At 35.0% G+C, this 16,561-nt stretch overlaps 1 long non-coding RNA gene across 1 annotated transcript; it reads left to right on the top strand.

Moving 5' to 3' along the window:
• The first annotated feature begins 1,836 nt into the window (after window positions 1–1,836).
• LOC129434286 (uncharacterized) lies at window positions 1,837–13,657 on the top strand. The gene is made up of 4 exons (XR_008640670.2): window positions 1,837–2,151; window positions 3,427–3,616; window positions 5,308–5,610; window positions 13,145–13,657. It is a non-coding gene; the product is annotated as an uncharacterized lncRNA (long non-coding RNA).
• Window positions 13,658–16,561: the final 2,904 nt, after the last annotated feature.

The raw sequence follows: 16,561 nt of genomic DNA, 5'->3' as shown, positions 1-16,561 counted from the left end.
ATGGTCCTGATTAAGAATGGAGGAATGTAGACACGAATTCCTTTGGACACTTTATCAGAGGGTCTTAAAAACTAATTTTGCATTTGGAATGTTTGCAATTCGTAATTGCGTTTGAGTAAAAACTAAGCATAGAAAGTTTATACATTACATCATTTTTTAGATATCCCTTACAATTCATCAGTAAAAATGTGTAGTTTCAATTCATGAATAACAAATATTTAAAAAACTATTTATGTACAAGTACATCTTTCTTTGAATATAGGTTTTTTAACTAAACCGTGTATGCCTTTGAAAAAGCTCTACTGCTTTTTTACCGTTTTTTTTGGTGAGGAAGATGTCTCCAAGTCTCAAGTTCAAGTCCAACATCCTTTAGTAGTCTGACACAAACTTTTGTTCAGTTAAGTCCCGCATGTCTAAGGGGGTACGTAAAATATAAATTCAAGTTTTCTGATGAACACACCACCAAAGTATAAATACATTCGATAGTATGTGTATAAACGGATTTTTACATGGTTTAGGAATGCTAGAAAAAATTCTGAGCAATGTGAAAAATTTAATATATGTAGGAAAAAATAGGTTGCTTTATATTTTGCATCCGTGTCTCATTAAAGCTTATTGAACATCACATCATCTAAAATGTGTGTAGCATATTCTGCTAATAAATTTCATAAATGTTTTCTTTTCCCTTCTGTCCTTATATATTTTGATATATTATATATGTTCTCTATATTGCTGCTTTATGACGAAAATGGTTTGTGGTTATTTGATCGATATCATCATGTGTATATTTATTTCCTGAAAATCCTTTTTCTTTTTTTAGAAGTGTATGTATTTTTATACAAACGATTCTCGTAATTGATGCTGTTTTTTCGTACAGATCTAAACCCTCGCGCTCACTGCTGATACAAGAGAAACAAAAATATTGAAAATAAACTACTACTACTCTGAAAAATATATTTATATTTATTTATATTCCTATAATCTTCAAAAAAATAATAATACAAACAATAACAATTATAAAAGCAAATTGACATTCCTTAAAAATGCTGATAGTCACTAACTTGATAGTTTACACTTTTTTGCATCGACGTTCGTTTAAACTATATGAAAACTTTTGAAATATTTTTAATGGAGGAGAATGAATGCAATCAAACTTTCACAAATATTTTAATTTTGAATCTAAAAACACATGTTCAGACAATCGTACTTTCTTTTTCGTTTTTAATCACTCTGTTAAATATATATAACATTTTAAGAATTTATTTAAAATATTTTTATCATAATTTATTTTTGGAATAAAGTTATCTTTGTAAAAGAAATCTTGAAAGTTGCGCTTTTGATTTAAATAAAGTGTGTCACATGTGCAGGACATTTAGTTTTGAACTAGCAGTTATTTTGCAAGTGTGTACTGTGTTACTAATAGTTTCTAATAAACTTTCATCGGATAATTGGTGATTTTGTTTACTGCATTTATATTAATTATCTAAAAATCTTATTCACCTATTGAGTTTCTTTCCCTAGGCTGTTTATCCGAGTCTCTCCAACCATATTTTAGGAACTACGAAAGTCAGTAAATGAATCAACAAACACATCAAAGCACTGACCTGCAGTCAGTTTTGTTAATTAAGAAATTTGCCACCGGCGAACCCATGGTCACATCATCACAATTGCAGAGCACAAAAGCGCCGTGCGCCCTCACGCTCTGATTGGTCAGTGTGCAGCACTGCGCGCGTCTACACCTGTGATTGGCTGGTCCTCCGTTGACGTCACTGCAAGAGAGAACATACTGGGCAGGAAGCTGAGCACTGCTACCAAAGCTGCACGAGCCGGAGGAGAGGATGCTCGTCAGCATCATCAGCATCATCATCATAATCGATATAATCGATGATGGGTTGGAGAGTTTGCCACCTGTTGTAATTGTTTAAGGCGGCACGGGTCTAGAAACAGCAGAGCGCGTTTTTTTTTTTTAGATAAAAACGTGAAAAACATTTTTTTTTTGTTAGACCTGAGGGGCAAAAATAGAGAGCAAAGGAGACATTGTGGATTACAGACATGCTGCAGGTTGCAATGCATCGGTACATTTCACGCGTTTCATGTGCAATGCACGAGGACAATGATGGCGATTTCCTTTTGCATGGAGTCATTCAAGAGGTACGCTATACACTCTTACACAACTAAAAATATGAAATTTGCTTGCAGGACAGTCTGTGTGATATGGAGAAAGATATAGTGACAAATAAATAAAGAGGTGTCTTTATGTAATGCAGTTCAATAGATTTGTCGTGGACTCTAGGCGACCTATTTAGCCTTCGTGTGGCTCTATGAATTTATTAAACGTGGTTAAAGTTAAAGTGTTTTTTTTGTTTAAATTAAATATCCTTATGATATTCGACCATGAAAGGTCAAGAAAACGAAAGGCTGCCGTTCATCCTTTATCGTTTAGCAAATGTAAGACTATCACGTGCCTTTTCTTTTAAAGGAAAGTTAAGTAATATCCCTGATCCCGTTAATAGTCATTACATTTTAGTTATATTTAACAGTAGAAAAGTGAAATATTATATATTAAACAGCCATTTTCGTGCACATTTTCTAAAAATTAATCTTAAATGGAAAGATTTTTACTTTGTGCATGGATTTGTTCATGATGAATGTTAATAAATGTGTAAGTTTTCACAATGGTTTACACTGTAAATTTAAAAATGATGCTAGGCCTGCTTACACACTGAATACATGAGTGGGATCGACTACAGGACCCTGGAGTGTAAATTATGACATTCAGTGTTTCTATGGTAAATCATATAACATTTTAAGATTTAACGGGGGAATAACCTGTCAAATGAATGGATTGTGTAAGTATTTTTGCCTTCTGGAAAAGGACATGCTTTATGGGGTTGAATATGGTTGGAAAAGAGTGTGTAGATTAGTAGGCTATTACATGTTTTATATGGACAAGCAAATAATTTTATGACAATTTCGTTTGTATTTAAATGAGTGATTGATAATGTTGTATTTCACACTAATTTTTAAAATATTTTGGCTTTACATGAATTGTCAATTTGGTCGAATAAAATACGTATTTCTGGATGTTTTGCTTTTACATTATGTTATAATTATTACAACTTTTATTTTGTACAAATTTTGTAAAACACACCCTGTCGTTTTTCTTTCTATTATAAAACCGTTAGTTTGTGGTGGTAGGCCTAACAGGTTAAATGGGAGATAAGAGAAAAATAGCAAATTTAAAAAATGTCAAAAATATAAACTTTGTCGTTTGTTTGTTTGTATCATTAATTGATTAACTGTATTTTAGTTTCATGTTTTATTTTTGTAAATAATACAGTTAATCTGTCATTCCAAATGCACGTGCTTCTGCTAATTCGTGTCTGCATGCAACGTGTGTAACGAACTATGTGCGTTTCTTTATAGATCAAGACCCATATTTCGGATCCAAAGCCTTTTCTGAGGGTTGGTTTCTGTCTTTGGTTATCTAGCTGTATGAGTTATAACACATTTCATAAAGCTAGATAACCGAAAGTAGAAATAATCCTTAAAAAAACTGTTCAAGTTGTCAATCAAAAACTGCAAACTGCGGAAAGCGCGCCATCATTTACCTCAGGTAATTCTCTTCATTTATTACGTCATTCATGATCTCTCTCTCTCTCTCTCTCTCTCTCTCTCTCTCTCTCTCTCTCTCTCTCTCTCTCTCTCTCTCTCTCTATTTTAAACACATATTATTGAAAATGAATGTTGTAATTTGCTATGTTGTTCTGTAATAATAAACGTGTTTCTTATTAGTAACTCAACATCAACCTGCAAGATCAACACATTTCAATTTCAATCATCTGCATTCATAATGAGATTTTATTTCTCCTTTGATTTCTGCAAAAAAAAAAACAACAACTTTGAAGTGGTTTATGCAGTTTTATAACATTTTGGGAAATATTTTTCCATTTCAACCCCTAAAATGACACTTTTCATCCCATGTCATGATTATATCCTGTATCTGGTGAAAGAGATTAGATTTTGGTGGGTGAGATACTCACCAGTTCAGCAAACAAAAGAAGTACTTAAGGGCTATTTGTTGGGGTCTCTAGCCTAAAGGGAGGCCTTAGGATCGCCCTGTAGTCCCATTTATCCGCTTTGTGCCGGATTTCCCCGTGTGAAAGACAGAAACAATGCTAGCAGTACAAACACTTATTCATGCTCTGTGTGTACACACGCAGGGGGAGTAGCCTATCATTGCACAGAACCAGTGCTTCCCTAAATGAAGATGCATTTAATTCTTTTGGGAAACCTCTGAACACAACAGAACTCTATTGCAGTGTTTAATGATACACTGTGCGGGCTAATTGGTGGGATTCGGTGGAGTATGTTGTAGTTATCCAAAGGCTAGTGAGGATATTCCCATGGATTGGTGCAGTTCTTATGGATTTGGCTTTGAAATAAAGTCTATTCACAGCTTGTTCAGTATCGTCTGTGAAAGATGTTCACGTAAGCTCTCAGGATCTATCATACACTCTTAAACGTTAGGTCTAAATAGGATTATTGGCTGCGATCTTTATGGAAGAAGAACCTTTTATGAACCTTTATTTTTTAAAAGTGCACGTACATATTAAAAACCTTACATTAAAAAAATGCAAAAAATAAAAAATGACACCTTATCAGCCTCCCAGAGTGAGTTTAATAAAGAAAGTAGGATATTTAAGTTTTAACCTTTTCCTTTTCTTCGTTAAAAATTTGGATCTTCTCATCTAAGCTAACATAACATTTTAATCCTAAGAAGATGCTTAATACACAAGTATATACACTTTCAGAAATAAAGGTACAAAACATTTTACTGTACCTTATAAGGTTTTACCCTCAAAAGGTTCATTTTTGTATTTTATGGGTATACAACACTTAATAAAATGTTTACCTTTTGGGGTACAATATGATACCCTAAGGACCTGTTTGGGTCCCTTAAGAAACATTTTTGTACCAGTTAAATGTACAAATTTAACTGTACCTTTAAAGGTACACAATAGATCCTTAAGGTACAGTAATGAACTTTGTATTATGTTTTGTATACCTGTAAAGGTACAAAATGTAACCTAAGGGTACCACCCCAGCGAAAATAAAGGTACAGTTTTGTATCTTTTTTGACAGTGTAGAAATAAAATTCTATTCTGTACAGCCGGCATTTAACAAACTGAGAGACGGTTGCCATGGCATCGGCTTGGCAATAATAACAAAGAGTTTTTAATGATCATGTTTCGTCAATCATTCTGTATCTCATACCCGCTCCTTCTTTCATCGTGTGCCATACAGAGTGATTTTTCATCCGCAAAAAGGCACAGTAAAGTAACAACAAGGGCATCCGTGTGAAAGAGCCAGACATGCTTGGAGGAAATGTGGCAGCTTCCATTCGCTACATCTTTCCTTTTTCGCCTACCCAGAAACCCAGAGTACCATCTGTGCCCCTGTGGGGCTCGGGAGAACCCATGCCAGTGCCAGCGGGGACGCAATCCTTGTCAGCATCCTGGCGCCAAGATGGACTGCTTAGAAAGAAAGGGAGGCCATCTTGACAGAGATCTTTCATGAGAAGCTAAGATGGCTGGGCTGACACATGAGGTGAGTTGCATCATGGTCTTTATGTGTGTGTGTGTGTTTTGGGGGGATATTATAGCTCCCTTAATTCACTTTTTCTTGCTTCTAGCCTATCTGATCTTACTACACTAATTAGCGAGAGGGTTTGGGCGGGGGGCTCGGAGACGGGGGCTGGGGGTCGGTTGGCACAGAAAATAAATGAACTGAGCGACTGTAACGGCGACTGCTATTTTCCTTTGTTAATGCTGGACTGTGGCTGATGAATTAACAGAAACTTGCATTATTCGCTAAAGGGTAAATTCGGTTAATATTAACTAAAATAAAGATTAATTGTAAAACTACAGATATACTGTACATTTAATAACGTTCTTCTTAATGAAGGATAAAAGCAGATTATTAATGCATAATTTAGCATTTGGTTTATTTATCGAAAAAAACTGCGTCTTATTAGACAAACTTTGCTTAATTTGAAGCCGACATCAAAAGAAATAAAGTGAAAATCTTGAAAATTAAATCCATCCATACACTTATGCAATATTGTTTGCCCCCAGACTGCATAGCCCAGATAGGTTTGCGACTATAGCAGGCTTATTTACAATTCAAATTTTTCCTTAAAGCAAATTGTTTGTAGCTGAACTGATAATGAGGAAGGGAATCAAAAGGAGAAAACAAGGCAACTACGGCTGCTAATGAGTGGCGCTAAGCTGAGAATCTCTTGACACAGATACAGTGAATAGGAGGAGAGCTGGTGTTGTGCATCTCTTAAGATCTTCTCATGGGCTTCTTGCTGTTGCCCTCACCGAGCACAATTCATAGCTCCTCACTAACTCACATGTTCACATGATTTTAACATTCACCATCAAAAATGTTTCAGACTAAGGCTGAAAGAATCATCAAACACTTGAATATGTAAATGCATGAAAGCATGAATATATGGTGCAAAAGTTTTAGGCCACCACCACCAGACTTGTTGTTTTAGAAGATTTAATGTCCATCCATATTTATTTTTCAATCTATTTTATTAAGATACAAACAGAAAATACAGGAAATATGTACAAAAAAAAAAAAAAAAAAAAAAAAAAAATTTCAGGACTAAATGTCTTCTTCAGGCATCAGTCAGTATTTAGTGTGACCTCTCTTGGCATAAAACACATTTTGAGCGTTTTTTGAGCAGAATGAAGTAAAAAGGATTTAATTTTATTTAAGTTTAAGAGATCCTGCCGTTTCTTGCTATTGCTCAAGTGGAAGGGGAGTTTACCCTAAATACTTGACACATCAGTTTACATTTTTATACAGTTTTTAATACTATATACACATTACCTGTATTTTCTGGATGTATTCTATTAAAAAGACTGAGAAACAATTATATATGATGACTATAACATTGCAAAAACAACAAATCTAATTCTGGCATGGTGGCCTAAGACTTTTACACAGTACTGTATATCGACATCAATCTTTTAATTTCTTTTGAATAACATCATTAATCCACTCTTAGTCACACAAAATGTATTTACATAAGAGATTAATTCAGTTTTGACAATAATTGTGAAACACTTTAAAAGATGCTGGGTTGTTTCAACTCATGGTTGTGTAAAATATGTGTTGAGTGCTGGGTATAAATTGACATATTTGGTTGTTATATGAACATTTTCTATTGTTTAATTTAAATCAATTGTTGGATTGTTTTGTACAATATAGTTACATTAGATACTTTTGGGAAAATAACATATGTGACTTTATATATACTGATATACTGTACAGTTTTGCACTTAAAATGCAAGCACAGCCAAAAATACTGGATTGTTTTCAGCCTATGGTTAGGTCAAAATGGGACAAACCCCACTGTTGTGTTAAAATAACCTAGAAAATGTCCATATTCAGTCCATTCGTGGTTGAAACAACTAGGATTTTAAGCTAAAACAACATTAGTTTGGGTTCATTTATAACCCAACGGTTAGGTTTGTCCATTTTTGACTCATAAACAACACTGCATTTATTTAAAAAATGCAGCATGAAGTGGTTTAACCTACTATTTTAACTTGGGATAAGTTGAGATTGTTTAACTTAATTTGTTAAGTTAAAGCAACATAAACATATATGTTTGACATTATTTAATTTTGTTAATATAAATTGGAATATTTATACTTTTCAAAATATATTTGTTTGCACCACGAGACCATTCATAAATGAATGCAACAATTTCTTCAAAATAGTCCAAAACTTAAAAGAGGCAATAATAATATATTTAAATGTACATGTTGCTTTGACACATTGTGCATAAGCTACCCGGTTACAGTTCAGTTGTGAAAGTCACAGTATCTTGGCACGATGTTGCTCTCTGCCTTTCACACAGAAACAGTGCAATTTTCCAAACAGCATGATTTCCTCCAAGCTCAAAGCCTTGGCAAAAACCGCACGGCGTGCCCCTGGCAATCTGGCTCGAGATTTTCCGAGAGAGATAGAGGGCGAGGCTGGTACGAGGGCCGCCGCGGGGCCAGGCCGGCAGCTGCAGCGCGCGCGCTTTTAATGAACAGAACGTGCTGTCGGCCATTAATATTCTGCCCAGCTCGCGGCTGGTCCCTCTCACTCAATGGAGACCCCCCTTCTTTCATAAAGAGCTCCGCTTTCCCACCATTGTCAGGGGCGCTGCTCCTGCATCACCACCAGAGAGGGGGCAGGGTGGGAAACAGCGATGCAGACCAGACACCACCAGATGCCAAAGACACAAGACGGTTATGCAGATCGCAGGGCTTTTGTGAGGCAGAGTGTGTGTTTGTGTGTACAGGGGTGTGTATGTTTACAGACGGAGCCTGTGGGCCACCTGATCATCTTAATTAGTCTGCGTGTAGTTAATACACGTCTGAGCGAGATGCAGATGCGTGTTTTGTGGCCGTAGCAGGTTGTTACAGAATGCACGCTTATTTTTGTAATCTTGAGTATGCCAAAATGCAGATTCGTGTCATTAAATAAAAAATTTAAGCAAATAATATTGATGGGATACACTTAAGACAATGTGAATCTTGCATAGTCGTCCCAAAAAGCCAAACTCAACATTTTTTAAATGCATACACAACTCAATTTAATGCACCAAAACAAGCACATATAATTACAAATATTATATGTGTAAACGTAATCGCATGCCATAAAATTCATAGTATTTTAAGATGCGTCAATATACAGTACTAGGCTACTGTGCAAAAGTCTCAGGCCACAATCACCAGCTTTTCATTATTTTTTAAGACACAAACAGAAAATACAGGAAATATGCACACAAAATTAAAAACAAAAAAAATTTCAGAACTAAATGTCTTCGTCAGGCATCAGTCAGAATTTAGTGTGACCTCTCTTGGCACACATCTTGAGCTTTTTTTGAGGAGACTGAAGTCCAGAAGTCATACGATTAAAATTAGAAATTAGGATTTAATTTCATTTCGGTTTAAGAGATCCTGCAGTTTCCTGCTATGGCTCAAGTGGAAGGGGAGGTTACCCTAAAAACTTGACACTTCAGCTTATACTTTTATACAGTTTTTAATACTACATACACATTTCCTGTATTTTCTGGTTGTATTCTAATAAAGAGACATAATTATATGTGATCACTATACAATTGCTAAAAACAACAATGCTAATTCTGGCATGGTGGCCTAAGACTTTTGCACAGTACTGTATATGTCAATAATATTTGGGACACAGTATTTATTAAATGTTAAACTTAAGTACAAACCTTTACACTGTAAGAAAAAGGTACAGATTGTACCCTCAAAAAAGGTTTGTACCCTTTAGGTACAAAGATATACTTTTTGAAAGGGTACAATCCCAGTGACAGCATTTGTACCTTTTTTTTCTGGGAGTGCACTAATAGGACACAATAATATTTTAAATGACCAGTGCCAATCCATAATGAATTGATATTAGAATAAAGCATAGGTCCCTATTGTCATCTGGTATGAAAAATAATTGAGAAATGTCCAGAAATGTTAAGCTAGCAATTGTACATTACAAAACTACACTGCTGATGCAATTAATAAACCGGTGGGAAATATACACTGCTGCATAGGTAAGCCATTTACATCACCGCCACCACAATGAAGGTCATATGACATCAGAAGACATTCAGATAGACACGTGATGTGAAGCCATGTTATCAAAGCTTTTGGAAACTGCAGGTTTGTAGTGGGGCTAAAGATTTGAAAATTTGAGGTTAGTAAAGATTTGAAAGGCAAAAATTAAATAATGATATTAACCGTATGCTCTTGACATGTATACCTATACCTTCATCAAATACTTTTGTGTCAAATCTGCTTAATCCCACCCTCAGGACATATAAGAAATATTGGTTTTTAGGCTAAATCCAATAAGAGTTATGAAAAAAAATTTTTACAAGAAAACATGACAGAGTTTTGCATCTGAGCTCTTCATTTCTTCTGTGTGAAACGTTTTTTTTTCTTCTGGGCGTCCATGCATAATGAAAACATTGGTTGGGATGTCCAATTGCTTTAAATCAAAATTATGACGCCCACAAAAAAGCCCAAGAGCAACATAACTGAAGCTTTTATCCTTTGTTTAAGTACAAAGTAAGCAACATTTAAAACTTTTTTACACTGTCCATCATAAAACAAATCTTTAGTTTACAATATCTCAAAACAAACTTGATTCAAAATAATCAACACAAAAAATTGATGAAATTACAAACTCTGCAAAATGACATGCACATAGACTCTTTTTCTATTAAAACATACGAATAATGCACATAAATAATATATGCACATACATAATTTTATGATTATTTATTAAAATAATTTACTAAAAAAAAGAGATAGCATATTATAAAGTTGAGATTTTGTTTATAAGAATATCAGGAAAGTTATGAAATATCAATATGATATCAAACGACCCCAACATAACGTAAAGATTAAATTCAGTTGAATACTTTTAATTTAATCTCTGCCTACAGCATCTGTGGATGTTTCTGTTGCCACAAAAATATTTTACTTAAATAAAAAATAATTTTTTATATAAATTTTATATACATTATGATTCAAAATGTAAAGATTAACAGACGTAAAGGACAGCATGCAAAGCTACAGATGCTGTCAGTAGTGTGTCCGGTAAGATTAAACCAAGATCATAGCTGCTATGTATTTAGGTCAAGAGCCGAGAGCAAAAGTCTGTCTTCTTTAAATATCTGTGATTAATCTGGGATGAAGCTTCGCTCAATACGTCCGCTTTAAAACTCTAACTGAAATGTTGTATAACTTTAAGAGTTACTGGCATAAACTAGTACTGTATTTCTACAAGTTAAGGTATTGAAATGAAAGCTAATGTCGAATATCTATCTGAATAAAACTTTATTATCAATTACATTACATAAAGTTTTGCTTTTAGGTTTAGATTATTTGATCCTTGAACATGTGATGCAGTACTTTACTTTATAAAAACATACATTTAAAGACATTTCAAAGTAATAAGAAAATATGAATCATCTTGCACTTTGATAAATATATTATCAATCCTTCATGTGCCACACAGTCCTTAATAACATCCAATGTAGGTCAAGCTTAAAGGGATACTTCACCGATTTAGCATTCAGCTTTGTATCTGTAGAAAAACGGCAGTATTACTGAATGACCATGTTTCCCTCCATCATTTCCCCCTGAGAGGAGAGATATCTGCATTTTGGTTCTGCAAAAAAGTCTTCCGATGATGCAAAAATCGTCATATTACATTATCGGAGGACTTTTTTGCAGAACCAAAATGCAGATATCTCTCCTTTTTCTACAGATACAAAGCTGAATGCTAAATCGGTGAAGTATCCCTTTAATCTTTGTCTCTTAATGCAACTTTGACCAAGACAAGAAGTAATCTATAACAAAGCCAAGCCTTAGAGTAAGTTACAGATGATGTTTCTCCATCCTCCATTTTTGTGATTACATCCCGGCATACAGAAGAAGCCCACAAGCTGAGCATCTTAACCGAAACAAAGACGGCGACTAAACACAACAAGCTGTTGATCTTCTTACATGAACAAAGCATTTGACCTGATTTTGAATGTGTGTGGTGGGGGGATAACTCATGTGTCCAAAATCTTGTGAGACCAAGTCATCCAAAGGCGCATCTTCTTTAGAAGTACGTTGGTTTGTTTATGATAAAATGTGCGTCAATTACCCGAGAAGTTTATAGTTTATTTATTAGGCTGCTCATTAGCTGATGCAAAGCGGATGCAACTCTTTAGTACTTTAAGCTTAATTGAGTCTCTGTAGTAAAAAACAAGATGAAGACGCGGATATCTAGGGAAAGAAAAGCCAGTTTGTGAGTAAAACACCTAAACTTACAACAAGGTTTCGTGTGAAGAAATCTAAGTCAAGTTCAAGTTCACTGCTACGCAGATGTCTAGATGTCTTGCATTTTGGTGAGGGGGGCCATTGCCCTTTGACCCGGGAGCAAGTTGCTATGGAACGGAGGCAGGAGGGCTCAGTAATGTGCCCATGAAAGACTGTGCTGTCAGGACTGTCTGATGATGTGCCCCCGCCCCGCCTCTGACTGCAGCTGGGCACAGTCCCGGAGCCTGGGAATCTTCCAGCTCCGGATTCATCAGACATCTCAGTGCAACTCAGACCTATTCCACCCCCCACCGGGACCTGCCCCCCACCCATCACTACAGTCTAGCCGTACCCGCACCACACCATCTGCGGGTCTGCGGTCCCAAGTACTAATTTAACCCCACTCTCATAATACACCCACAAGTGACTAGTATGTATGCACACTATTTGCTTGGCTTGAGAACAAGGTGGTTGTAATAGTGACCTAATGCTTGTACGTAGTATATCATAAGCGTGTATAAAGTATAAATGAAAATGTGCATATGGAGCACAGCCAAGCAAGACCGACATTGCTTGTCAATCTCGTAATTGCCAATGCTTTTGGCTCCGAAGGAGTCGGAAACAGAATTACTATGTGTAAGAATGTGTGTGTATGATATTGAGAGAGCGCAAGTGTGTGATTGTCGGCTATAATAAAAGGCTTCATTTACATAAGCTGCATGGAGCCCAGAGAGGGTGTTCGGAGGAAAAAAAACAAAAAGAAAAAGCACAAATCCTGAGAAAGAGAAAGAGGGAGTTTGCATAGGGGAGAGGGTGGAAATTATCAGAGAAAGACATGAAGCCGCTCCCCTGTGGTATTGAATAGGAGAAACGTCTATGCATAATTTTTAAAAACTGTGACAGAGCTGTAGCACTGTTTACAAAGGCCCATTGAAGAAGAGAGAAAGAGATTGATTACGGATCATTTATTTCGCTTTTGATGAGTGCGAAACACATGGAAATATTAAAATGATATCATCATCGCTCTGCGGCCACTGTAAGTCTCTGTGTGAGGCTGTAATGGATTGTGTTTTGAGCGGCAGGTACAATGGCAATGTTTTACTTCGTTAATTTGCCTAATTTACTCATAATGTCCGCACAATTAAAAAAGTCACCCTGCCTTATGGGAAGCAGCTCTTAAAGAGTCTGTGATAATGCACCGTGTGCTAAAGTGCTGATGTGTTTGTCTTTTACAGAATGGACAGTGGACTGACCTATGCGGAGACACACTTACCTCGTGGGATAAAATAAATGAAAATCAGCTGTAATAAGATGGCATGAAAGAACAATGGAAAGATCCCAGGCACCTGAATCTAAGCTGAAACATATTAAATTGTGTGTGTGTGTGTGTGTGTGTGTGTGTGTGTGTGTGTGTGTGTGTGTGTGTGTGTGTGTGTGTGTGTGTGTGTGTGTCTGAGAGTTTTTAATTTCATGCAAAAGAAAATTAAATTGTATTATTTTTCTGTTTAGATCATGTGAACTGTGTTTTTACAGTAGACATCAATTTTCAATACACTGCTGTACAGGGGGTTAGATATAAAAAGTATTTTACTGTATTCATTTCACTACAGTGTTTTATTTTAGCTGTGAATTATTTGTACTATTTATTCAAATGCATTTTTTTCTACAATTTTTATCCCTTTACAATTTATGTATATATAAATAAATATATTATCTTATATATTTTTGTACTCGTGATTTTAATTCTGTGAGTTGTAAATAAAAATAATAACTTAATATATATTTGAGGTTTTGGATGTTTTTAGATGACCTTTATAGAGGTGTGCTCAATTATTGACATTACTGTATAATTATTTTTTATAAAGAATCTGGTCAGCACCATGGACAGCAGACCTGTACAAACAGACTCATGAAACGCATGGCTTGTGTTTGAAAATATCATTAATTACAACATATTTTTAGGAAAACAAATAAATAGCATTTTATAAAAGTATATATATATAATATTTTAAATGAACCAAATTCATAAAATAACGGAAAGAACAGAAACGCAAAAAACTGCACACATTGGGCTCATTACGTTTGCCATGAGAAATAGTAATTATGATTTACAAAAATGACTGAAATTTGATTTCTCTGTTTTTTACCCCTAAACTATATACACTACTAATTTTATTGCAAAGCCAAATTATACTACGAAGGACAGTGTTCTTTACATTTATATTAGGTTTTCTAATAAAACGAATGCCTATGAGTCTCTCGTGACCTATGAATCCGGTTAGTATAAAGTGTTAATTAGCCATTGAATGGAAGAGATGTGACGACGAGACGCTGAGATCTCCATCTACGAGTTTACCACAGATTTACTATGGTGAAGGATAGTCACTTAATACGTATGAGTCAAGCCTTCACATTGGAAGGCGACGTCAGCAAGACCTACTTAATATTCAAAAAGCAAATCTTTGCAGTTGGATAGTTACTAAGCAACGTAAGCAATGCGCAATTAATTGTAATGAGACACCTTTGACGTTTGAGGGTTACCAAGCAACCAGACCTCAATATTCAAGAGATAAGTTTTTCTATAGTAGGATTCGTAATTTTGCATGAAGGAAATGTTTAATAATGTGTGGCGTGTAGCATTTACACAGGCCTATGAAAAAACGCGATATGAAAATAAATAGAATAGGCCTAAAACTCAATGAAATACGATGGTTTTATAGAAAAATCACAAACGCTACCAAATGTCTATATTTTTAATATGTATTTATTAGTAATATATGTAATTTTTTTTGCATAAAATTATACTAAAAAACATTTAAACAGTAGCATCACAGATTCACAATTATTCAGTTCTGATGAACTTTTATAAGCTGTTTAATAAAAAGGTAGATTGTAATTAAGAATGACTGAATTAATATAAATTAATTTAAAATATAATAAACAAATGTGATATGGCTAAAATTATCCAAGAAATAGCCTAAAGATAAATTTTAATCTGACTTATTTAAACACACTGGGCGTTTAAAACTCCACATCCGCTTTAAATAAAGACACTAAACATTTTTTTTTAAAATGGTCAAAAATATATTTTTAAATATCACGTTTTATTGTAGACGTTGCTTTTGTAAACACATTTATATTATCATTTGCCAAAAAACGAAATGTTATTTAATTGTTTATTAAAATATATTTAATGAAAACATTCGTGCTAAAATGAATCCGCCCGTGTTTACGTTTTCCTCCTGTGCTCGTGCCCTTTACCTATATACGGGCAAAACGGAAATATAATATAGGTCAGAAAGAGGTTGGTTCTTTAGCGGTAATGACCTTGACTTCTTTAAACCAGACTAAATGCTTGATGGATCAGATGGACAGAGACCGACCGGTCGCTCCCTGGAGGACAATAAACCCGACTTAAACAACGGAGGTCAAAGTTCAGAGTGACAGGTCAAGGGCTGCTAATTGAGTGGCGATTTCCTTTTTCTCCCCAGTGACCAGTCAGAAGAGATGACACTGAGCTCAATGAACCCATCATCATTTATAGAGGTGGACACTAAACACACTTATCATTAAATTACAAAAGAAAATGAAAACGAATTGAATAAGGGCATGAAATCTGAATATTCATTTGTCATAATTTGTAAAATCTGAAACTATTTGTTTAAAAAATGTGAGATTTACATTTGAGATAGATAGATAGATAGATAGATAGATAGATAGATAGATAGATAGATAGATAGATAGATAGATAGATAGATAGATAGATAGATAGATAGATAGATAGATAGATATGGAAATGCATAATAAAATCAGTTTGATCAGTGGATCTACATTATATAGGCCTTCTTTTAGACTATAAGAACAGAAAGACAAATATTTTAATTTTACAACCATTGTATCAACTTTATTAGCTGTAGGTCAACAGAGTTGATTTCTTTCACTTGCTGGATTTCTGTTTGTAAGGACATATGCACACAACACGTTTGCATACCAATAGAGCTGGAGCCTGTGAACCCCGCCGACCCTTTGACCTCCTTCCCCTAAACATGAATAGCATCAGTGAAGGCCCGGACAGTCCTTTCAGCCACCAGAGTCGTGCCTAAGCTCCTAAACATGATGATTTAATGTATCCTCACCCCCCTCAGGTTCCTTTCGCTGAATCTAACAGACGTTTGTTTAAGACGCAACCCCCTCTAAAGGCATGCCTTCATATCTCTCTCTCACTTTCTGTCTCTCTCAGTTACACACACAGACAAACTTCCCTCCCTTCTTTTCTTTAAGCTTCAGACTTGGCAAAATTAAGGGTCTGATCTAACAAGGGCTCTTTCATTCACGGAGAAAAGCAATTTCTTTTCAGCTGGCTTCTTGGGCTGCACAGACAAGAAAAGAAAGAACATTTACCTAATCTGAACCCGCATTACTGGAGATAGACGGACGAATAAATATACAAATATATAAAATAGCTACATGTATGCATCCTAATTCTTGTGGGTCTTAATAGATTAATAGAATGAAGTGATGTTTATTATAATTACCTGGAGACTTGAATCTTAAAGAAAGAAATCATTAAATGCTTTATAACTTCTATAATGTGAACACTGGGTCAATGAATTTAATTTGTTTTTTTAAAGAGACAGCTGATGTTTTAATCA

The sequence above is a fragment of the Misgurnus anguillicaudatus genome, chromosome 6 (genome assembly GCF_027580225.2).
Source record: "Misgurnus anguillicaudatus chromosome 6, ASM2758022v2, whole genome shotgun sequence".
In the NCBI taxonomy this organism is placed as follows: Eukaryota; Metazoa; Chordata; class Actinopteri; order Cypriniformes; family Cobitidae; genus Misgurnus; species Misgurnus anguillicaudatus.
The sequence above is the reverse complement of the archived record's forward strand: the minus strand, read 5'-3'. Positions and strand labels throughout refer to the sequence as shown.